This window comes from Bufo bufo, chromosome 8, assembly GCF_905171765.1.
Source record: "Bufo bufo chromosome 8, aBufBuf1.1, whole genome shotgun sequence".
In the NCBI taxonomy this organism is placed as follows: domain Eukaryota; kingdom Metazoa; phylum Chordata; class Amphibia; order Anura; family Bufonidae; genus Bufo; species Bufo bufo.
In genome coordinates this window covers 161,907,477-161,933,834 of record NC_053396.1, presented here as the reverse complement: position 1 = coordinate 161,933,834, position 26,358 = coordinate 161,907,477, and the positions used below count along the sequence as shown (strand labels likewise).

General features: G+C 42.5%; 1 protein-coding gene across 1 annotated transcript in view; it reads right to left on the bottom strand.

Moving 5' to 3' along the window:
• GPC3 (glypican 3) overlaps positions 1–26,358 on the bottom strand; it is a 712,927-nt gene that overhangs the window by 479,890 nt on the left and 206,679 nt on the right. The gene's annotated exons all lie outside the window — the stretch shown is intronic.

Genomic DNA, 26,358 nt, shown 5'->3' with positions numbered 1-26,358 from the left:
GTAGCATAAGAGAGCAATACAGACCAGAGGACAGGAGTGAACAAACCAACCCCGACTCGCGTTTCGCCTTGCTTCCTCTAGGGGAGCGATTTCTCTCTGCATGGTTACAGTAGCTACTGGTATGGCTACTTATGGGACTTGTGCAAGATGGGTACATAGGTGTACTTTTACAGATTTCTGTATAACAATTATTACTGGCACAGCATACCCTATGTAGATGTGACGATGCGGCCTTGAATGACCAGGGTGAGCTAATACTGTCATAGTACCTTCATGTATTGCTGCTATTTATTTTATTTTATGATATGTTGTTTGTTGTATGATTTGTTCTACTAATACATTTTTGTGTAATATCATATGTGCGCTTTTGAATTGGTGTTTTGTTATACATTTCCGCACATATTGCAGTCCCCTTGGATTGCTATATTTGGTGGTTTTAAAAACAATCTAGCAGCACAAGAAGCACGGCAGGACACAACAGAGCAATGACAGGGGACACATTTATTTGGATAGGTACTTTTAAAGAGGTGACCACATGCATTATTGTTGGTTGTTACAATGGTCAGCAGTTGATACACTAAGAAACATTTCACACGAACCATACGGATTGTGTCAGGATGCGTTCAGGGTGAAAGGAAGAAGGGACGGAAATCAATTACATAACACTCATTATACCCAATTCAATAAGAACAGAAATAATACAATTATATTATTATATTAATACAATAATATATTAGAACATACATAGTACAATTATCATTTATGAATAAACATATATATATATGTTAACATCTTGAAGATGGTGATTGATATATCAACTTTGACTCCAACAGCTCTATAGTATAGTTTGCTTTTACGTATGGGTAACTCTAGCATTTAAAGAGTTTTTATTAGTTTTGTAATTGTGCTTTGCGTTTCAATTCCTCTGCATTTTTAAGATTTCTGCCTACTGACAGTGAACAGAAACATTCATTTTGTATGTCCAGAGGTTGAAAACTTGTCCTGATCATGTCCAAGAGGCAGAGGTAAATGACTCAGTAGGACTAGGGTTATACAGTGCAAAAGTTATAGTAAAATTGCGGGATTACCACACAACCTCCATACTTACCTACAAATAAGGTCACAAACAACATTGGAAGGGTATCCACTGCCTCGTTTCCCATAGGAAGCTTCATGGTAATGAATGTGATTTTACTGCCAATTGTGTTCAACCATATGTTGCCATTCAATCCCAGCGTAAGTGTTCTTGTATTAGGTGGGTATCATCAGGACAAATGTATTCACTGTCAGTCTAACATAAAATAAAATCCCTTGACGTGTTATAAAAAAGCCTTGTTTTCTTTTAGGATATGGAAAGTTTAAAAGCTAAAAATGGTACAATATTACATATATTATACACTATCTCCTATTCAGGTTATTTTATGCTACAATATAGGACACTACAGTAGTTGCAGAATTGGGGCTATGGCAATGTCTAACTCAGTCAGCATGTTATAATTTTTTAAGGCAATTATTTGATATGGTGGTTCATAAGGTATGTGCGGGATGAGAATCCATTTTGTATAAACATGTCCTCCATCTTGCACATATATGGAAAAATGAATGAACCAGCTGGCTAGACGTAGGGAGTCTGTGTATATCATTTGAATGCTCCCAACTGCAAGGCCAAGGTAAGCAGCCCCCTCGCTTCCTTATCAGATTTTGACATACGAGAGAGAGTTATGTTCTTTCTGAATTTGGGATGTGCTGCCAACAAATACTAACTTTGAGATAAGATGCAGCAGAAGCTTTTTAATTATTAGAAGTTTTTAACCATTAAAGACTAATTCTGTTAGTATGGTGCGGAAGTATTGCCTTTTATGAATAACCAATCAAATCATTCGTTTCACTTTCCGCCCCTTTGGTGGTGTGCCAGTTTTGTCTGTGATTATCTGTGTTATAAAAATGTATGCTTTTATGGAATAAAGGAGAGAGAGAATCTGATTCAGCAGTGTGCCTGTGTCAGCTCCCTCTGAGCGCTTATAAACAAAACTTCAATTGGAACCCAATCATAGAGGTGGGGGTTTTGCCCCAACAAGTACAACCATAAATAAACTTGGCTGAGCGCAAATTATGAGACGGAAGAAGCTATGACCAATTAGCTTTTTCACAACATGGTTGGGCTTTATATCATCAATTCTTACAGTAAATTATCCTCGTAGAAGATAATTAAAAAAATGTGTTACATAAATTTATAGAAACTTCTCCTTTAATCCAAGACTTTTGTTCCCAACTATTATCCTCCTAAGCCAGGTCTTTTTTGAAGAATATAAAAATTGCTTAGAGCCATGTCTGCAGGCTGCATATTTTATATCAAGAACCATAGTAGCGCATTGATTCTATTAATCATTTAGCATACTCATTGTGCACAGTAAATAAAAGAACCCTAATGACACAGCATGAAAGCATGGACAGCCCATAAATGAACTAATGGCGCTCTTACTCTTTGATTCTTCTGTGTGTCCTGTCTCCATGTTGTCTGCATTCTTCACTTAACTGCACACAAATTAAAGCAGCTAGTTAAAGCATTTCTAAGCCCTGACAATGGTTAGGTTCGGTCAAATGACTACACTCCTTTCCCACACAACAACTTCTCAATTTACCTTCACAGATTTGAAAAAAATAAAAAGGAGTCAAGAAGTTTTCAAGAAGTTCAGAAAGTTCAAGATGTAGATTAGTTTTAAGTTCCTGTCTTATGCCGGGAGTGACTGTGTTTCAGTGAGAAGAGTGAATTCTCAAAAATTCACAAATATATATAATAAGTTGTGAAATCTAATAAAGGTGTTATCCAGCCTGTTAAAAGTGATAGCTGCTTGGCAAGGGTGCCGAATATCCATTTGAAGGGTCCGTGGTCCATTAAAGTGAACGGATCAACACTGTAATACTTTGCACCACTGCTATGGAAAGTACAGAATTTGCAGGTACCAGCCTGCCTCAAAGGAGGCTACAGAGTTTGTGCAAGCAACACAGCTGATTAGAGGACCCCCACCAGTCTAAAATTGATAGCCTACCCCCATGGATGGGCCATCAATTTTACCAAAGACAGTGTTGTATTAGAACTGAATAGGAAATATGTCTCACATTTTTAACACATTTGTTTACCTGTCAGGCACTATATTATCCCAGTGACTACTTAAAAGGATTTCCTGAGATTTTTTTTTAACTGATGACCTATCCTCTGGATAGAAAGTTCAAATAGTAGATGACGGCAGCATATTCTTCCCAAAAGTTCTTTATTTGTAGTTACTCCATGAAAAAATGTACAAACAGGCCCATAAAAGTATCAACGTTTTGACTACGTCAATGCTTGACAAAGACTACTGCGTAGTCGAAACTTTGCCACTTTTATGGGCTTCTTTGTACATTTTTTCATGGAGTAACTACAAATAAAGAACTTTTGGGAAGAATATGCCGCCATCATCTCTACTATTTGAACTTTATATCGGTGGACTACCTTGGATCGGGGGTCAAAGACTGGCTGTTGCACATCTTCCATTACGACTCATCAAGGTACTGAAGTGCTGCTCTATACATAAAAATTATTTTACTATCCTCTGGATAGGTCACCAGTATCTGATCGGTGGGGGTACGACACCCGGGACCCTCGCAATCAGCTGTTTTGAGAAGGCAGTGGCGCTGTGAGGGCCACTGCCTTCTCACAGCTTACCAAGCACTGCGCAATACATTGTATAGTGGCTGTGCTTGGTATTTCAGCTCATTCCCATTCACTTGAATAGGGCTGAGCTGCTCCTAGGCCACATGAACAAACAATGTGACATCATTGGCCCAGGAAAAGAAGAGAGAAGGCCGCGGGGCTCACAGGAGCACTGGTGCCTTCTTGAACAGCTGATTGGCTGGGATCCCAAGTGTCAAACCCCCACCAATCAGATACTCTCATATTATTATTTTTTAGAAAACCCCTTTAACAAAAGTCTTCTTTTGGTCTGTAACCAGCAGTCCTCTCGCCCAATGATCACCAGGGTTGCTAACCATCCAGAAATTTAGAAATTTCTGGACAGTCTGTAAAAGTAGGTGACTTTTTTCCTATGTCCGTTCGATTTTTTTGAGGCCGGTGGTACTTTTGTGGGAATTATCATCATTTGACAGCTCACAGTAAATGCTGGTAATGAGTTTTTAGCTGTATATTGAGGTATAGGCATGTATTATTCATAATCTTTATAATTTAGCATTGTTTTCCAGTTTGGCTAAACAACATGTTTTTGGATAGGTTGTCCAGAAAAAAGAAAAATTTTGGTTGGCAACCCTGATTATCAATTTAAGACAAAACGATGACCACAATGGTTTTTAAAAAAATACGGGAAAAAAAGACTGCCATAGAAGGTTTTCCACCCAGGTAATTCTGTGTCTGTCCCCACTAGCTGTCTCAAGCTAATTTTTTTAAAGAAACGGATCCATATGGAATTGGAGACAAAGATAAAGTAAAAGATTAGATGATTGTGCAAGAACCCTGTGTAGTACGAGCTTGATCTGCACAACATTATTACTAAATTATAACGGCTAGTCATTGCTAAGTGTAATCACAACTTAGGCAACACACCCAGAACTCCACAGGGCTAATATTGAAAATGTTAGAATTAGAGATGAGCAAAGTTCTTAAAAATTAGATTTGGCTGCTTTGACGAATTTTACAAAACAACTTGCTTTGTGGCGAATTACTTCATCACAAAGCACATTGTGGGTGCAATGACCGGGAACGGCAATTACACCGCCCCCCGTCATTGAATCCCTCAGATGCCGCATTCATCGCCGATCGCGGCATTTGAGATCAATGATAACCCTGGGATTTTCCATTTTTGCGTTTTCGTTTTCCCCTCCCCGCCTTCCCATAGTCCTAACTTTTTTATTTTTCCATTCACATGAGGGCTTATTTTTTGCGGGACAAGTTGTACTTTCTAATGGCACCATTTACGGTTGCATACCATGTAGTAGGAAGCTGGAAAAAAATTCCAAATGGGGTAGAATTAGGAAAAACGCAATTCTGATAAAGGTTTTTATTTTTTATTTTTTACACTGTACACTATGCGGGAAAAATGACTTGTTATGTTCACTCTCCAGGTCAGTACGGTTCCAACGATACCACACTTGAATAATTTTTCTTGCGTCTTAATACTGAAAAAAAATTTACCTTTGAGGAAAAAAAAAAGTTTTTTCATAACCATATTCTGACCCCTATAACTTTTTTGTATTTATGTGTACGGGGCTGTGTGAGGGCTCAGCAAATTATTGGGTAGTTGAAGTGACAAAATGGCAAAATTGTTATATTTTAATAGTATGGGCGTTTTCGCACTCGGCAATGCCCATGATGTTTTTTTTTTTTTAATTGGTTAAGTATTTTTATTTTTTGGAAAGGAGGGTGATATGAACTTTTAGGTTCTTTTATTTATTTTTTACTTTTTTATTTTTGCTTTTTATTTTTTATTTTTTTAAGTCACCTTCGGTAACAATAACTGCCAATCATTTGATTGCCCATAGTCTTTATTGATGGGAAAATATTCATCAGTAAAGACTTATTTTGCACTATACCAATACAAGCCTGCCACCTGGTGGCCTGTATTGGTATATACATCTAATTGACATGGAAGCCTGCTTGAGGCTCCGGTCAATTAGCGCAGAGTAACAGGCTCCCCAATCTCTGCCGGGGAGCGCTGTTACCGGACCCGAAGAGCGCGACTTCCGGTTCCGGTCTGCGCAGATGCCGTGGTCACATTTGACCACGGCATCTGAAAGGTAAGATGTATGCGAAAGGTAAGATGATCGCATACATGTGCTGCTGGTCTCTGCTATTTAAAATAGAGACCCCGCGGCTTAGGCGCCCGCTGCACAAGCTGTACAGCTACGTCATGGGTCATTAAAGGGTTAAAGCATTTTAGGGGTTGCTCTTAAAAAACAAACAAAAAAAATGAATAAAATTGTTACCCATTTGAGTGTGAAGAGGCCGCTGTGGCCATCTTGCTTCAAGATCCAGCACGAAATCTTGTGCAGCGCATGATGACATAATCCGGTGTGGTGACGTCATACGTCACAGTGCACGAGATTTCAGGCGGGATCTTCAAGCAAGATGGCCGCGGCGGCCTCTTCACACTCAAATGAATGAGGCAAGTAAGATTTATTTATTTTTTACCGCCATTTCAAGGAAAATCGATGTGTTACCACGAAGCAGGAGGAAATTCGGCTTTGTGGCAAATCAAAATTTTCCTGAAATTCGGATCCCTTCTTTAACTTCGACTAGTTAGAATAATACAATAGTTATCAGATAATGAATATTCAAAAATGACATTGTTCATATTACTCATATTCACTCCCTCCGGAATGGGACCCCTGAAGTCAATAGGCAGCAGCCGCGCACGCATGGCCACCCTCCGTTCAACACTATGAGAGTTCCAAAAATAGCCAGGCAATGGAGAGCATGCGTGGTGTGCTCTCCTTCAATTTGGGGACCCCATTCTCTACATAGGTGGGACCCACACCTATCTGACATTGTCTGTCAAAGCAGGAGCCACTCTTTGCAGCTGCTCTCTATCCTGGGTACCAAGTGGGTGACCCCCATATGTCCTAATAGTACAGATGGATAAAGGTTGTACAGAGGTTAGTGCTAAACTACATTGGTCTACCAACATCACAACTGTCCACGTTATTAATACAAGAAGATATTGGCAGTTGGCGTTGAGTTTCAGCAGTGTGGCTTATGGTACATACAACCAATAATCACAATCATGACACCATTCACATGTCCTTAGTGAGATTGTCCCCATACTGTAAACTTGTATCTGCAGTTTTCCATTTGATTATACTGCATGAGCTTATCTTATGGTCTATTCCTCATGCCCAAAAAAATACAACAAAATGAGCTCCACACCGTGACTGGGACATTTTTATGGCGGATTTACTGATTTGCTTAAGAATTTTACTGCTCTGCTAAAGAGCCTAAAATAAATATAATAGCATTGTGTCATATACAAGCATCTGGAGAGAGTTCGGAGAGTGAAGATCTACAGACGCAACACGGCAACATCTGCTCTGCTTATCCTAGACACAGTACTAATATTCAAATGGGCCCAGGCTCAGATCTCACATGGAATTTCTTGCAGAAGAAGTCAATGGAGACATAAAAAATTGCATCTGTGTATATAAATACAATACAAAATATAGGGGGGGGGGGACTTTAGACAAATATTGTTTTCTCACCCAGATAGAAATGTCAGATTGCTGCAAAACTCAGCTTGCAATTAATTATGCCTCAGGTAGATATGTAAATGATTACAAATGTGGTCTGATTAGACACTGAGGGGGGAATCCCAGTCCCTCCACAACAGTTTTCTGGTGTAAAAAAAAAAGTCGCAAACACCATGTTAAATGCTACGTGCAACAAATGTTGTAAGTGGAGTTTCTCCACAGTTCCTTCTACTTTCCAACAAGGGGCCTTGGTGAGGGGGTCGGGCCAGCAGCCCCAGCATATTTATCTTCTTTTGCAACAGTTTTTAGGCATAATAGAAGGCTGAAATCTACAACAGCTACGGGATGGTGTAGATTTACGTTTAGGCACACAGACTGCTGGAGTTGCCAGATTTGTCGTAAATCAAGCATTTATTGGACCAGCTGGGATGTCAGGTTTGGCAACTTATAAGTGTACAGTATCCACAGGCCCACCTGCAACATCTGTGGGCAAATGTTCCTCAGGATACCATATGGAACCCATATGCCTCCATTCCCAACTGTATCTCAGAGGCTGCCCAACAGGGTACTAAAGCCTCCTGTCAGTTGTACTGTTTTCCCCAATTAACTTACTCTTTTACATATTGTAATCGTTTACATATACAGTGACATGTAAAAGTTTGGGCACCCCTGGTCAAAATGACTTTACATCGGCATCCGAGCGTTTATTGCGCATGCGCCGGCCCCAACATCCCGATCTAGCTGGGATGCCCATAATGAGTAATGCTGTGCGCAGGTGCGGTGATTCGGATGCATGGCGCAGGCGCGGAATTTTAACACTGAAGGGAGAAGGTAATCAGAAGAACCTAGGGCGGGCCAGAGTGGTGAAAGGGAAGGGGTTTCAGATGAATAGCAACGAGGGGCCTGGGCACCGCCCGCTTCAATGCCGCCCCTAGGCACCTTCAGACCTAGTTTGCATTTTGAATAAAAGTGTTTTTTTAAAGAAAATAAGCGACGGACAGCTAAACAGTAGGTAGCATTCACATATGGGGACTATAATGCTGATAATGGTGTTAGTGTTCTATAACGGTCAGTATAGGTGAAAGACTCCCTTTAAGTGGACCAATAAGGACCCATTAGGAAGGAGCATAATTTAGTTACCATGGTTACCAGGCCTCCTCTGAGTTCAGCACAGAGCAACCTGCTGCTCTCAACATTATTAATCATTTGTTATCTGGCTACAGACATAACAATTATTACTAATGATCAAACTTTACAAAGGTCAACCAAATAATTTTTTTGTCTGTTAAACTAAAAATGACTTGCGTTGATCAGTGAAAATCTGTCCCATTGGTTTCGAACACCTAGGGGTTATCCAGGAGTAATAGTTTTTAGGAAAGGGGCAAAGTGGGTAAAAAATTAAAGTAGTAATACTAACCACACTGATTCCCAGCTGCTCCCTGACCGGTCCCTACTGGTCTCTGCTTCCTTATCCCAACTCAACACACAGGAAATTCCAATCACCAGTCACATCACCAGTCACATACGGTCAGTGATGTGTCAACAAGGGACCAGTAAATAGGTCATCAATACCTGATCAGTGGGGTTCAACACCCGGACTCCCGCCGATCAGCTGTGAGAAGAGGGGGTTGCACTCCATGAGGGCGCTACTTCCTGGTCTTCACACTATGCCTCATCTCCAGTGGAACGGTGGCGTAGTGTAACTACAAGCATTCAAGTGAATGGAGTGAGTACTTGTATTACACTGCACTTCCGAGACAAAGTGTAGTGCAATAATGACACCTTTCACTCAGCAATTCAATGCTTCAATTCTGTAATGTACTTGCTAATGAGCAGAGCTAGGCAGCTCTGTGCACCCTTGGTCCTCCCGCTTCCTCTGCTAGCCACTCCCTTTTCTTTTTGATTGCAAGAGCTATGCAAGATGACTATGTAATAACCTGGACTTGTAAATCAAGAAGACAGAGGGGCTGACAGAGGAAGCAGAAGGAGTAAGGGTGCACAGTGTAGCTCAGACCCACCCGCGGTGCACTGAACATCTCATTTGCAAATACCTTTTCTCAAGAATAAAGCAACGGATCGCGAAAGTGAAAGGTATCATTACATTCAGCTGAGATAAACCAGGCATAAAGCCTTTTAGGGCTAACAGTGAATTTTCTGGTGACAAGCTCCCTTTAAACCTTTCGCTGCCCAGTGGCGGATCCAGGGGGAGGGCAACGGGGCAATTGCGGAAGCGCTCATCTCCATAGTCATCTGTGTCGCCGTCCTCAGGACAGCGATACAGATGGCTGTGCTGAGGCAGGGGAGGGAGAGGCGTGTCCCCTTCCCTTCCTCTGATAGGCTTCCGGCCTAGTGCCTGCAGCCTATCAGAGGCCGGCGCAGGAGGCGCGATGACGTCATCGCGCCACCTGAGCCGTACAGCGCGGGACACAGGCCGGAAGAGGCCTGCATCGCATCGCTGACATGGAGGTAAGCATGTGTTTTTTTATATATATATATATATATACACAATAATTTTACTGGCACATGGGGGGGCTGTTATTAATACTGGCACATGGGGGGCTGTTATTAATACTGGCACATGGGGGGCTGTTATCAATACTGGCACATGGGGGGCTGTTATCAATACTGCCACATGGGGGGCTGTTATCAATACTGCCACATGGGGGGCTGTTATCAATACTGGCACATGGGGGGCTGTTATCAATACTGGCACATGGGGGGCTGTTATCAATACTGGCACATGGGGGGCTGTTATCAATACTGGCACATGGGGGGGCTGTTATCAACACTGGCACATGGGGGGCTGTTATGACTGGCACATGGGGGCGATCACTGGCACATGGGGGGGCTGTTATCACTGGGACATGAGGGGGCTGTTATCACTGGCACATTATTGGGGGCACTATAGGGGCATCTACTGAGGCCACAAAGAAGGGGTATTTTATATGGGGCGCTCTGTACAGTACAATTTTATACTGGGACACATTATGGTGGGTACTATGGGGAAGGGGCGAGAGGAGTACTATGGGGTCATCTACGGGGGCACTAAGAAGGGGTATTTTATACTTGCAAATTATGGGGGACACTGAGGGCATCTACTGGAGCATTTTATACTGGTACATTATGGGGGGCACTAGGAGGAAGGAGGGTGTGGAGCACTATGGGGGCATCTACTAAGGGCACTATATAGGGGTATTTTATACTGGCACATTATGGGGACATTAGCTCACCTGGGGGCATTACAAGGGGCTATTTTTATTTTTAGCACTGTCACATTATAAGGAGAAATATTTCTTCTGTGGGGGGCATTATGGTGGGCTTTATTACTCCCCCATGGTATGACCCCCTAGTAGCAGCACCATCCTCTCCCTGCTCTGCTATCCCTCTGCCCCTTCTCCAAATCCTTATTATGAAATCTTTCTCTTTAGGATAAAACACATCAGCTCCGCCGAGCCCCCCAGCCAAGTGTGGAAGTGGTGTCCGAGATCCCCAAGGGCCAAGCCAAGTAACTGTAAGTTTTCATGTGAAATATGTTTATGTTAAACACATATAGCCTACACTGTGCCACACAATATACAGTATACTGCTACACTGTGTAGTCTGTTCTATAAGCACCATTGTTTTGTGGCGGCGGACAGAAAATAATCTGGAAGTGCCCCTCCCGAGACCAGGCTCTGGATCCGCCACTGTCGCTGCCAGGGATGTTTGGACATTTTGGTAGCCAGGACAATTTTCACTCTTTGACATGTACAAAAAAAAACTAAATGACAAAACAGAAAAAATAACTAGCAACCCCACACTGATATCTTTTGTGAAAGTAGACCTGGCACATTGTCAAAATGCCACTCAGTACTTTACACACAGACACCTTCAACTTTGCCTTAAACTGTAATATTTCATAAAATTGCATAAAAGTTGATATTAGTGGGTAAAAGTGTGACCCAAGCAATAAGTTCTATAGACCACTCCTCTGAAAAATAAAATTTCAACATGTGCACAGTTCATACATACCACTCAGGCCTAAATTTACATACACATATCTTCATAAACTCACCAAAACTAGAAAGACCAAAAATCTGGCTTTATACTGGAAATTTTAAAAAACATAATTAGAAACCTATATATTTCCTGAAGGCAGACAACCTGATGAATGTCTTTACATACTGTTGACAACCATGTCCACCTTCATGTGACTTTGATAATTAAAAAAAATGCATCAAAACAAATTGCACCTAAAATGTACATCCAAGTAGGGTTGTTTCAATACCAAAATTTTGATTTGGTTTTGACACCATTCAATACCACACGAAAAAAATCAAACACCCAAAAAAGCTCCTTGCATTCCGCATTTTATGGAACGTCTGGCCCATAATAGAACAGTCCGATCCTATTTTTTAGGGGGACAAGGTGACAAAAAAATGGCGAATCGCGCAGATTTTATAATTTTTTTTTCTGTTACGGCGCTCACCGCATAGGACTTTTTAAAAATATTTTAATAGTTTGAACTTTTCAGACGTGGCTATATGTGATATGTTTGTTTATTTATTTATTGTTTATATATTTTATATGTAAAATTGGAAAAGGGGGCGATTTATATTTAATATTTTGATGTTTGTTTTTTTTAAACTTTTTTTTATAACAATTTTCCCCCTTAGGGGCTAGAACCTGGGATCTTTTAATCCTTAGTCCTATTCACCCTAATAGAGCTCTATTAGGGTTAATAGGACTTTACATTCTACCTGCTGCCCTGTGCATAGTACACACAGCAGCAGGGAGATTACCATGTTCAGCCAGGGCTTCAGTAGCGTTCTGGCTGCCATGGTAACCGATCCCAGGATTACACTGCTGGGGCACCGATCGTAACTGCCACTGCCACCAATGAGGAGGAGGGGAGGGGACCCTGTGGCCACTGCCACCAATGATTTTAATACTGGAGGGGGTTGGGGGGGCGCATTGTGCCACCAATGATTTTAATACTGGGGGGGTTGAGGGGAGGTGGTGCACTGAGCCACCAATTATTTTAATATTGAGGGGTTGAGGGGAGGTGGTGCACTGCGCCACCAATGATTTTAATACTGGGGAGGAGGGGGGGAGGGCACACTGCGCCACCAATGATAATATAATTAACATTTAATACAGGAGGCAGGTGCGGCACCTGAGGGGTTAACTGCCACTAATTGCAGCTCCCCACCAGCACCCGCCTCCGGGATTTTTATTAAACATTTACTTTCATCGGTGGCGCTGTGCGCCCGCCCCTCTCCCCTCATTGGTAGCAGCAGCAGCGGCACAGGGAGGAGGGAGAGACTGCTTCCTTTTCCCCTCTGCTACTGAGGAGAACGTGGAGTGCGCTGACAGCAGCGTGCTCCTTGTTCTCTGATACTAGACTGCACTATAGCGAAGCCTAGTATCGAAAAAAGGCAAATCCTTGTATCGAGGTCGATTCCAGGCAAAAGTATTGATTGGGTATCGAACAAACCCTACATCCAAGCAGAAGTTTACACAACCCCATATATACCACAAGTGTATATATCAACGAGAACACATGGTCTTAAAAACACTGGAGTAGAGGCTATGCAATATATGTAATATATGGTCATCATCCACATATGTGCTAAAGGGGACCTAAACCTCTGGTAAAAGCACAGTCGTGCAGCAGCACTTCCCACTCTGCACTGGCGGGATGCATTGGTCCTGTTCGATATTTCCAGCATGCGGATTAATGAGCTTGATCAGCTGGCAGCTATTTCACCTGAAACCTACACGTGCATGCTAGACTGAGTTGAGTATGCTTACGTCCTTAATGGTCAGAGGGAACAAATCTGCTGCCAGACACCTCCCCAAGAACATAGGAATTTAATCCATTTGCCCAATCCTCATCTTCCTTTACATGTGTGGGAGAGTTGGGAAACTCCCATACACAATAGATAGCAGGTCAATCCTGCCAAAATGTGCATGGTCAGATTAAGAACATGAGCAGGTAGAAGGATGTGAACATATCATCAGAATCAGACTACACAGGTTTTTTTTACTTTATAATTTGGAGACACAATAGATGCATAAGAGCTGTAAACACAAAACCGAAGTATATTTTCAATTGAGACTATGTTCAAAATTGCTTATTTTCTATTTTAGATACTACAGAGCAATACAAAACTGGCTGCAAAGGTTTCCTACTACGGTAGTTAGATGTAAAGATAAGGATTGCTGCATCGGTAGCCTCTCCTCAGACCAGACCTTTTCTTCTTCGTGTGTTTTATAGATTCAAAGCTGTTATTTGCCTTATAACCTCATAATACCACATCTATAATTAAAAAGGTGCTGTCTTGTTCCAGTTTGGACACTATAATATCATGCCAAAGCATTAGAGATGTACAAGACACTGATCTGCTCAGTGCATTTATGATTTGCTTTTGATCGATTAGTGCATTCCTCTGGCAACAAAGAAAATTTGCAGGAAAATGTATTTGTACAATATTAAATCAATACCAATTTTTCCTTAATGACACAAAAGCTAAGAAGACGGCAGAAGTCAACAGAAGACGGATCAGAGTTGTCTCCAATATCTTGCAATTATAGAGCTTCATGAAGAAGGTCAGAGTTTCAGGAAAACAGGATCTATTTAGCAAACCACATGTATGGAAAAATACTATAAACATTTAGGAATAAGACAAAAACCTAGTTTCAAATAGTGTCGTTCAGAAAAAAGCTGGTGCTGCTTATAGATCCTAAGTCAATAAGTCAAACATCCAAAAAATGGAATATCTCAGCAGCACCTCACTGCCTTAGGTTATAGGTGGGACACATAGGAAACCTGAGGCACTTACGACTTTACCAATAAATGTCTTTATTGAAAGCATGGTCATCCCATGTGGAAGGAAAGGGCTGTCAATAGCAAATAGAAGAACGGGGCGTCCTCTTCCTTCTGATCGGAACCCCTGCTGCAAAGATCAGGTGCTCTGATCATTGCTATCTTTTGAAGGCTCCCAGGCTTGTCATAGTGAGCTGCCGCCAAAGCCAGAATATGTCAAAGCAAAGAAAGATGTTTTAATTATTTTTTTATAATTTAATTTTACTCGGAAAAATAAACTTAATACATTTGGTATTGTACCAACCTGCAGAATAAGGTTGTCATGTCAACTGTAGTGCACAATGAATGCTGTAAACCCGAAACCCCAAAAACTATGGTGGTATTGCTTTTTTTTTTTTCATATTACCCTACAATAAAAGCTATGGTAAATTAAATGGTGCCATTAAAAATGCACCTTGTCAGAAATAAACCCTATGAATGGAGAAGTTATGGCTCTTGGAATGTGGGAAGAAAATAAACAAACGCAAAAATTAAAACTGGCCCTGCCCTTAAGGGGTTAATATGTAAATAACATCTTCAGTGAACTGAGGAGTAGGCTCAAGCTCCTCAATTTACCAGAGCTCCTCTGCTCTGCATGTAGACCTCTGCCTTGCTTGCTTGATTGACAAGGGGCAGGTATTTCACCGAGCGTTGAAGTCTTGCACGTGCAACATAGTCATTACTATCGGCACTGATGACATCTTCCTCCATCCAAACAAAGCCAAGCGGAAAAATCAGAGACTGATGCACTGTGCATGCGCTGATAGTGTGGAAAACTGCACAGGCGCAAGATAACAGGAATCAATGAAGTGGATGAGGGCAGTGGCGTGCCTAGGGTGTTTGGCACCCCGGGCGGGTCCTTTCTCTGGCACCCCCCATCCCCAATACTTGACCACATACCTCTTACATCCAGGGACATTCACTGTCTTGTAGACCTTCTCTTTCCTCTTCTCCTCCGTTAGACCGCCATGACAAATTCTTTCAGCCGCATCTCGTCTCTATAGAGTTTGGAACACAGACACGTTAGATTTCTCAGTTTTTCCATCAACCTCCCCATCCTGGTGTCCCAACAATGTCATCATGCTGCCACCCCCAATACCTGTGCCTGTTGTGCCCCCCAATGCCCCAGGTACTATACTGCTGAAAAAATAATGACCCCAGTAGACACAATTGGGGTCATTTATGAAAATGGTGTAAAGAAGAACTGGATTTCCAAAAGAGCTGTCAAATATGGGCAACTAAGCCAGTTCTACTTTACACCAGTTTGATAAATTACCCCACAGGTCCCTATAGTTTCCACGGCAGCTATAATGTCCCCTAGAGTGCCCCCAGTAATAATAACATCCTATATTGTGCTCCCAATAAAAATCCCTGTAAAGTGTCCCCAGAAATAATAGAATTGCCCCTACAGTGCCTCCCCAATAGCAACGCCCCCCATGCTGCCCCATATAGTAATTTCTACTACACTGCCCCATAGTAATTTGCCCCCCAACACAGTAATTTCCCCCACACTGCCCCCATATAGTAATTTCCCCCACACTGCCCCCCACAGTAATTTCCCCCACACTGCCTCACACAGTAATTTTCTCCACACTGCCACCATACAGTAGTTTCCCTCACACAGTAATTTCCCCCACACTTCCCCATATAGTAATTTCCCCCACACTGCCCCCATACAGTAGTTTCCCCCACACTGACCCATACAGTAGTTTCCCCCACACTGCCCCCATATAGTAGTTTACCACACACTGCCCTATACAGTAGTTTACACCCATACTGCCCCCCACATTAATTTCCTCCACACAGTAATTTCCCCCACACTGCCCAATATAGTAATTTGCGCCATACAGTAATTTCCCCCACATTGCCCCCATACAGTAATTTCCCACACACAGTAAGTTCCCCTACACTGCCCCCACAGTAATTTCCCCCACACTACCCCATATACTAATTTCCCCCACACTGCCCCCATACAGTAGTTTCCCCCACACTGCCCCCCACAGTAATTTCCCCCACACTGCCCCCATACAGTAGTTTCCCCCACACTGCCCCCACAGTAATTTCCCCCACACTGCCCCCACAGTAATTTCCCCCACACTGCCCCCATACAGTAATTTCCCCCAAACAGTAGTTTCCCCCACACTGCCCCCACACAGTAGTTTCCCCCACATTGCCCCATATAGTAATTTGCCCCCACATAGTAATTCCTCCCATAACAATTTGACACCACATAGTAATCCCTCCCATAATAATTTGCCCCCACACAGTATGCCACCATATTTTTCCCCCACATAGTACTTTGCCCTAATACTGCAATTTCCCCCCGATGCACTGTCCTCCTGTGTGTCCCCCCCGATGCACTGACCTCCTGTGTGTCCCCCCGATGTACATGTCCTCCTGTGTGTGTCCCCATGTCCCCCAAAGTTGGCACATAAAATAAAATTAAAAATAAATAAATTAAAAATAAAAGCTAAATACTCACCTATGTCCAGGCGCGCGATGGCAGGTGCGCACACTTCACTGTGCTGCGTCCCAGCACAGGCGCACGCGATGACTTCATCACGCACGCCTGCGCCAGGATTTCACTACCGTATAGGCCTCTAAGGGTGATTGGCGGCGGGGTAGAAATTTTTAGGCTCCTCAAAGTAGCTCCCTTTTGCTCTGATGACAGCCTGGCTTTCTCTCAATCAGCTTCATGAGGTAGTCACCTGGAATGGTTTTCCAACAGACCTGAAGAAGTTCCCAGAGGTACTAAGCAGTTGTTAGCTGCTTTTACTTCACTCTGTGGTCCAATTGATCCCAAACCATCTCAGACGAGTTAAGGACAGATACGGAGGCCATGTCATATGACGCAGCACTCCAAACTTTTCACTGGTTCCCTACAAGTTAGTATTTGATTTAATTATTATTTTGGCCAATGCAGAGAAAAATTATTCCACAACTGTTTTTATTTCTTTTTAATTTTTCAATTTAACCCCAAAAAATAATCCCTCATACGGCTATACGAACGGAAAATTAAAAAAATTATCGCTATTAGAATGTGGGGAGGAAAAAATGAAAATGCAAAACGAAAAATAGGCCCAGTACTTAATGGGTTAAACAACAGATTAGAATTTTATTATACTGCTACAGACCTAGATAACCCAGGATAGTAACACTGTAGACATACAGTGGATATAAAAAGTCTACACACCCCTGTTAAAATGTCAGGTTTCTGTGCTGTAAAAAAAAATTAGACAAAGATAAATCATTTCAGAACTTTTTCCACCTTTAATGTGACCTATAAACTGTACAACTCAATTGAAAAATAACTGAGAGATCCAGGTTTCTCCTCCTCTTCTTCTTTTGTTTTCACCTTGTCTATTAACTTTCGTATTAAGGCTTCATGCACACGACCGTTTTTTTTTGCGGTCCGCAAAAACGGGTTCCGTTTTTCTGTGATCCGTGACCGTTTTTTTGTCCGTGGGTCTTCCTTGATTTTTGGAGGATCCACGGACATGAAAAAAAAGTCGTTTTGGTGTCCGCCTGGCCGTGCGGAGCCAAACGGATCCGTCTTGAATTACAATGCAAGTCAATGGGGACGGATCCGTTTGACGTTGACACAATATGGTGCAATTTCAAACGGATCCGTCCCCCATTGACTTTCAATGTAAAGTCAGGAGTTAATATACCATAGGATCGGAGTTTTCTCCAATCCGATGGTATATTTTAACTTGAAGCGTCCCCATCACCATGGGAACGCCTCTATGTTAGAATATACCATCGGATTTGAGTTAGATCGTGAAACTCAGATCCAACAGTATATTCTAACACAGAGGCGTTCCCATAGTGATGGGGACGCTTCTAGTTAGAATATACTACAAACTGTGTACATGACTGCCCCCTGCTGCCTGGCAGCACCCGATCTTTTACAGGGGGCTGTGATTAGCACAATTAACCCTTCAGGTGCCGCACCTGAAGGGATTAATTGTGCGTATCATAGCCCCCTGTAAGAGATCAGGGGCTGCCAGGCAGCAGGGGGCAGACCCCCCTCCCTCCCCAGTTTGAATATCATTGGTGGCCAGTGTGCGGCCCCCCCCGCCCCCCCCCCCCTCTATTGTAATATCATTGGTGGCCAGTGTGCGGCCCCCCTGGCCCCCCCTCTATTGTAATATCATTGGTGGCCAGTGTGCGGCCTCCGTCGGCCCCCCTCCCCCCCTCTATTGTAATTTCATTGGTGGCCAGTGTGCGGCCTCCCCTCTCCCCCCCCCCCGATCATTGGTGGCAGCGGAGATTCCGCTCTGGGGCTCCGATCGGTAACCATGGCAACCAGGACGCTACTGCAGGCCTGGTTGCCATGGTTACTTAGCAATATTACAATATTAGAAGCATCATACTTACCTGCTGCGCTGTCTGTGACCGGCGGGAGCTCCTCCTACTGGTAAGTGACAGATCATTAAGCAATGCGCCGCACAGACCTGTCACTTACCAGTAGGAGGAGCTCCCGGCCGGACACAGACATCGCAGCAGGAAATAGAATTTAAAAAATCTGCGATCAGAAAATAAAAACATTAAAAGAAAATGATATGTGTCGCTGTATGGTTTTAACTGGCAGATAACATTTTTGGCGACATGTTTCCTTTAATTGGCTGAAAAGTGTTACTTGCATAAAAGTTGACAGGAAATAATGACGTACAGTCTCCTCCCCTACAGACCAGGGTGTAACCAAGCCTTACCTACAGTGGATATAAAGCCATCTTGCCTGAGCTGTTCTTATGAGCATTTAGAAAACATTAAGAAAATTGCTTTACGGCAGCCACATGGGCCATAGACACAATGATCTGGAGGGGACCTCATTGACTTCTATGGGAGAGTTTTTTAGGCATGTTCTGTGACCTGTGCAGAGGTCATTGTACAAGGAAAGAATAGAGAAGCTTTGACAATCACCTATTGTGCATGGTGGATCCTGACTTATCTATACACAGAGGTGATACCATGACAGGCAGGATTAGAATGGCAGATAAGCAGGTAACTGCAGTAAAATGATCTGAACAGACCAAGAAGAGGTGCTTATTATTAGGTTTACTGGCCAGTTAAAAAAAAACTGCAGGATTTTATGTTTTTGATTTAAATATAAATATTGACATGGAAAATTAAAAATAACATTAAAAACTCTTTAAAAATATTTTAAACATAAAAACGTGATTTAAACAATAGTTCATTTTCTGATAACACATTTTATTTAACTCACATTCACTGTTGCTGGCATAAAGCACACATGACCTGCTGCTATACTATTTTACTAAAAGGAATCATTTCTGGTATTTCTGTTCATATTTGGCTCTTTAAATTACCGTTATATGCATGATAAAAGCTGTTGTATTTGCATTTCTTAAAAATTATTTTAATAATAATAAACATGAATTACACCCCCCTCCGCAATTACTATATTTTTTGTGTTCAATGTTTATTTTTTGACTAACAAAAGCACATGTTGGTGCCAACAAGGTCAGTCAATGTTTATACTGCATATCATAATGGGATAATTTAAGCCTCTATAAGTCAGACTCTGCTTGTTCAACCATGTAAAGCTTAATAGATGACCACCATACCTGGCTTTGCATTAGTAAGACAATACTGGATCATTGCATCTGTAATTAATGTTTTGATGCAGTGAACCATTACATACCATTTGCTCAGCTAAACCCATTTGCTACAGTTATTTGCATATCTGCACCTAATCCAAAGACATAAGCAACAATACAAGTGTTGTTCTGTATTATGTCGTCTTCACAGAATCAACATCATTTGGAATCTTTTCTTTAGAATCTTTTTTTTTTAAGTTATATTTTTAAATGTACTACCCTGATTTGCATGTGCGATGATTATTCTCAATGCAACTAAAAAATCTAAGCCGTTTTGCACCTTTTGGACAAATTGCCTACTGTGGTCGGTCCTCTGGAAGAAATCAAACTTGCCATGATCCACACAGCTGGGTCCCAGGTCCTTAGCTCCCTGGCACTGATGCAGCTCTCCATCATCCAGTCTGATGCAGGTCATGTGGCCACCGCAGTCAATGACTGGCTGCAGCCGTGACGTGACCCATGACACTGGTCCCGTGGCCAGTCTTAAACCAAATGTTGACATGGGGAGACCTGAGAGCTGCTGCAGTGCTGTGAAAGTAATGGGCCACAGCCCAGTGGCAGGGATCAGATTAGCATGATTCCCTTTTCCAAGCTCTTTAGCCCCTTCAAGACCGGATGATTTCCCGTTTTTTTTAGTTTTTTTAGTTTTTGCTTTTTACTCCCAGCCCTACCAAAGGAACTTTTTTTATTTTTTCATTCACATAGCCATATGAGGACTTGTTTTTTGCGAGACAAGTACTTTCTAATGGCACCATTTATGGTTGCATGCAATGTGGCGGGAAGCAGAAAAAAAAATTCCAAATGAGTGGGAATTATAAAAAAAAATAATAAAAAAAATAAAACACCATTCCACCACAGTTTTTTGGGATTTTTTTCACAGTTTCCTATATGGTAAAACTGAACTGTTACTTTTATTCTCTGTGTAAGTACAATTACAATACCACATAAGTATAGTTTTTCTTCCATTTTAATACTGAAAAAAAAATGAAAAACTGGGAAAAAAACCTATTTTTTTTCTTTGCATTCCCATTGACCCCCATAACCTTTATATTTATGTGTATGGAGCTGTGTGAGGGCTTATTTTTTGCGGGAAGATCTGTACTTTTAATTGATACCATTCTGGGGTGTGTTCGACTTTTTGATCACTTTTTATTTATTTTGTGGGCGGTGAAGCAACCAAAAACCATGATTCAGCCATTTTGACTTTTATTTTTTAATTTTTTTTTATTTTTAAAATATTATTAAAAACCTTTTTTCTTTTTCTTTTACACTTTTTAATAGTTCCCCTAGGCAACTATAACTAGTTTATGAGATTTACAATATGTTCCTATGGAGCTCTGCTACAGGCAGGCTCTCCATAGGAACTAATGTGAGGCAGCCCTATATCAACCCTGTGTACAGAGGCTGCTGCACACTACAACAATAATGCTCCCGCTCGTTAACCTCCCAGATGCCATGTCATATACATTATTCCCGGGTGCCTGCTATGGCACCCACTCCGCACATGAGCGCAGGCCATTTTTAAATGCCTGACCGCCTATGTAAATTTACGTGGGGCATTGGGAAGTGGTTAATGCCAAGACAGCATTACCAATGTCAAGTGACTGCAACATATAACAAATGAATGGTAGCCAGTGGTAACAAACAGCCTGTCACGAACGTACCAAGACATATGGACGTCCCTGCGACAGTGGGTGACAGAAGATTTGTGGAACTGGCAACAGAAGCTTTGATCTGACAGGTTTCCTTGTAGATCAAAAGGTGTCTATGTTGTTTCTGATACTGACCACACCTCTAACATCCAGGTGTTGCTTTTGTGATCATTTAACTTTCCTTATTTATAGTTGCTTCTCCCACAATGCTGTGCGGTTTATAGCTTCAGTGGTATCTGTGGTCTGCTGGTGTTTGGTTCTCGGCTGAGTTCCTGTTGCTGCCATCATAACTACTTGAAAGTGTTTCATTTCCCTTTTGCATTTTGTTTTGGTTTATCTGTGTGTTGTTTTTCCCCTGACCTTTGTTGTAGGCCTGAGGGAGACTCCTGGTCGTCTTTCCTTTCTGGAGGAACAGGTAGTCTCAGTCCTTTCACTATCATCAGGGTCTTATAGGGTGAGTTAGACTCTAGGTACTCCTGCGTATGAACTCACATACCTTTGGGGTCTGTTCATACTGACAGCCAGTCAGGACTGTGACAAAGCATTTGACTAGGAGGTGTCCTTCTTTCTTCCCTAGCTTTCAGGCCTTGTTCCTTGTTTCCTCGTCTGGTGTGGTGTCTCCCTCCCACAAAAGGGTGTGACATTATAAACCGCCAAACCATTTTTTGTTAATTTGAGTGCAGCCATGGACCCGATTGCACCACTGGCAGAACAGCTACAGGGTCTATCTTTGGAAGTACCTGATCTCCGCACGACCGTCTCTGAGATCCATAGACCACAAGTTGTTGGTCCTGGTGGTGGTGTTTACCAGACTTTTCTGGAGCCTAAAGTCGCTCTCCCGGACAGATTCCCTGGGGAACGTGATAATTTCTTTTTTTTTAGAGAGGCGTGTAAACTATATTTTAGGCTACGTACACACTCATCTGCTAATGAGGAACAGTGAGTCTGTGTTTTGATTTCTATGCTTAAAGAGGACCTTTTGATCAAGCTAACTCTAGTCTAATTATTATCCTACCTTAAAGGGTGGCTCCCACTGATGCCATGGCACTTTTTTTTTTCCTACAGAACCCCCCGTTCGTCCGCTGTTGACCCTGTATATTTTGGCGCCTTATATTATAATGAGGTGACTCGGTTATACCAGGCGGAGACTTGTATTTTCTCTGGGAGTGGTTATCTTCTCCCTGGCTGTGAGCGCATCCAATCAGAGCACCTGGCTCTTAGCCAGGGAGAATGAGCTCAAGGATGTCTACATGCTCAAGTTCTCGCGATTCTCGCGAGAACTTGAGCTCATTCTCCCTGGCTAAGAGTGGGGCACTCTGATTGGATTCGCTCACAGCAAGGGAGAAGATAACCACTTCCAGGGAAAATACAAGTCTCCGCCTAGTATAAAGTAGTGTGATAGGAATTACTGTACTGTGCATTTTCTACAGTCTCAGCAAACTTCTAGTAGCAAAAGTAAGCCACGCCTGAATTGCACGTGCAATACGCGCATATTACATCGCCGATTTTTGCAATCAAGAAAATAATGACTAGAGATCACGAATTCTACAATTTGCAAATGTATCGCGAATATTAGGCTAAAAATTAGTGAAATATCGCAAAAACAAATATTGCCCATGCTGCTCACCACTCTTCTCCAGACATGGAGACACATCAGGATCATGTTAGACAGGTGTTGCAGATCCTTAGGGATAATATAAGTTATACGCAAAATTAGAGAAGTGCTGTACACGAGGTGCAATTTTTGGGCTACGTGCTGTCATCTTCAGTTTTTCGAATGGATCCAGAGAAAGTCTGTGCGGTATTGGACTGGGATCGTCCTGAAAATCTGAAGGCTCTTATGCGGTTTTTGGGGTTCACCAACTATTACCGAAAATGTATTCAGAACTATTGGGAAAACCCCTAACTGACATGACTAAGAAATTGACGGATGTCTCGTGTGGTCTGATTCTGCTTTGCGAGCCTTTTCTGCGGTTAAGGAGTACTTCGCTTCTGCCCCTATATTGGTACAGCCGGATGTTTCACAACCTTTCATTGTGGAAGCTGAGACGTCCGAGGTGGGGGTAAGGGAAATTTTATCACAGAGCCCGTCACCAGGTAAATGGCATCCATGTGCATTTTTCTCAAAAAAAAACTCTCTGCCGCAGAGAGAAATTACGATGTGGGTAACAGAGAGCTGCTGGCAATTAAGTCGGCTTTTGAGGAATGGCGTCATTGGCTGAAAGGGGTGATTCATCCAATCACTGTGTTCATTGATCACAAAAATCTGGCCTACCTGGAGTCGGCTAAACGACTGAACCAGAGGCAGGCTAGACAGTCGTTGTTTTTTACTAGATTCAATTTCACTGTAACTTATTGTCCAGGGATTTAGAACATCAAGGTGGATGCCTTGTCACGTAGTTTTCCTGGAGGTGGTGATTTTGAAAATCCGAGTCCTATACTTGGGGAAGTGATGGCGTTATCCGCTCTATACCCTGACCTAGAGGTGAAGGTATTAGAGGCTCAGGGAGACGCATCGGATTCTTGCCCCTCTGGGAAATTGTTTGGGCCAGCAGAATTGCGGCACAAGGTGTTTGAGGAACATCACTGTACGGTTCTTACGGGACACCCTGGGAGTAGATCCACTGCCGACCTCATCTCTCGTAGATTCTGGTTGCCGGGTTTGCGTAAGTGTGTTGAGGACTATGTACCGGCCTGTGGTACCTGTGCACGTGCTAAGGTGACACATACTCAGCCTTCCGGATCTCTACTTACGTTACCCATCCCGTCCAGACCATGGACCCACTTATCTATGGATTTTATCATGGATCTGCCTAATTCGTCAGGAAAGACAGTTATTCTGGTGGTAGTTGATCGTTTTAGTAAAATGGTGCATTTTATTGCATTACCTGGACTACCTAATGCTTGAACAAGTGTTTGTTGACAACATTGTGAAACTTCATGGCATTCCCTCTGACGTGGTCTCGGATCTGGGGACTCAGTTTGTGTCCAGATTCTGGAAGGCGTTCTATACTCGCTTGGGGTACAACTGTCTTTTTTTTTTGCTTTTCATCCTCAGTCGAACGGACAGACGGAGCCCACTAATCAGAGTCTGGAGACTTACTTAAGATGTTTTGTGTCTAAGAACCAGGAGGAATGGTCCTCCTTTTTGTCTCTGGCAGAGTTTGCCATAAATAATCATAGACAGGAGTCCAATAGGAAGTCGTTTTTTGGGGAATATGGGTTTCACCCACAGTTTGTCACATTTTCTGGTTCAGATACTTCTGGTATCCCTGAAGAAGAAAGTTTTTCATAGTCATTATCATCCATATGGCAGAGAATTCAAAATAACTTTATGAATATGGGCAACAAGTATAAACGTGTGGCTGACAGGAAACATATGAATGGTCCAGACCTAAGAGTGGGCGATTTTGTGTGTCTGTCCACAAAAAATATTAAGTTGAAGGTACCTTCTTTGAAGTTGGGTAAATTATCCTGCAGTTCCTGATAGCAAAGGATATGTTGTGTTATACAACTGTTCATTTGGTGCAGTACAGCGTGGTGGCCTTTGTTCTTGAGGCACTGTGCTGGTGGGTCGGTGGGACCCAGTGCCGTGGGTGGCATTGTCAGATAGCAGGGTTGCTGTCCGACTTCTGGGTCCTGCCGCCTACTAGGGCGGTGCCACGTTGTCACCGCACTTTGCTGCGCCTATTTGTCAGAGTAGGTCCCACTCTAAGAGGCAACCTTGACGTGGTGAGTTGGCTTATGCCTTTTGATCAAAATGTACATTAATGCCTCTTGTACAGAATGCAGTATAGGGGGTTGTACACTTAATATTGCGCTGAGAAGTGAGTTTTATTAGATCTAAGCATAGCATTGTGGATGTGTGATCCTGTTCTGTTTTTCTCCCCTTGATATAGACTTACTTAAGATGTTTTGTCTCTGAGAACCAGAAGGAATGGTCCTCGTTTTTGTCTCTGGCAGAGTTTGGCATAAATAATCGTAGACAGGATTCCACTGGGAAGTTGTTTTTTGGGGCATATGGGATTCACCCGCAGTTTGCCACATTTTCTGGTTCAGATACTTCTGGTATCCCTGAAGAAGAACGTTTTTTGTCATCATTATCATCCATATGGCGGAGAATTCAAAATAATTTGATGAATATGGGCAACAAGTATAAACGTGTGGCTGACAGGAAACATATGAATGGTCCAGACCTAAGAGTGGGTGATTTTGTGTAGCTGTCCACAAAAAATATTAAGTTGAAGGTACCTTCTTGGAAGTTGGGTCAAAGATTTATTGGTCCATATAAGATCAGTGCCATTATTAATCCTGTAGCTTTTCATTTAGAAATTCCTCAGGCTCTGAAAACACAATGTTTTCCATAAATCTTTGTTGAAAAAATATGTGGAACCCTTGGAGCCATCTTCTTTGCCACCCGCCCCTGTCATGGTGGACGGTAGCTTGGAATTCCAGATTGCCAAGATTATTGATTCTCAAGTCCTTCGTAGATCTCTTTAGTATCTTGTTTACTGGAAGGTTTATGGACCAGAGGAAAGGATGTGGGTCCCGGCATCTGACGTGAATGCCAGTCATTTGGTGAAAGCTTTTAACAGGTCTCACCCAGATAAGGTCGGTCCTGGGTGCTTGGAGGTAACCCGTAAAAGGGGTGTCACAGACGTACTGAGACACATGGACATCCCCGCAACAGTGGGTGACAGAAGATTTGTGGAACTGGCAACACGTGCTTTGATCTGACAGGTTTCCTTGTGGATCAATAGACGTCTGTGTTGTTTCTGATACTGGCCACACCGCTAACCTCCAGGTGTTGCTATTGTGGTCATTTAACTTTCCTTATTTATAGTTGCTTCTCCCACAATGCTGTGTGGTTTATAGCTTCAGTGGTATCTGTGGTCTGCTGGTCTTTGGTTCTCAGCTGAGTTCCTGTTGCTGCCATAACTCCTGGAAAGTGTTTCCTTTCCCTGTTGCATTTTCTTTTGGTTTATCTGTGTGTTGTTTTTCC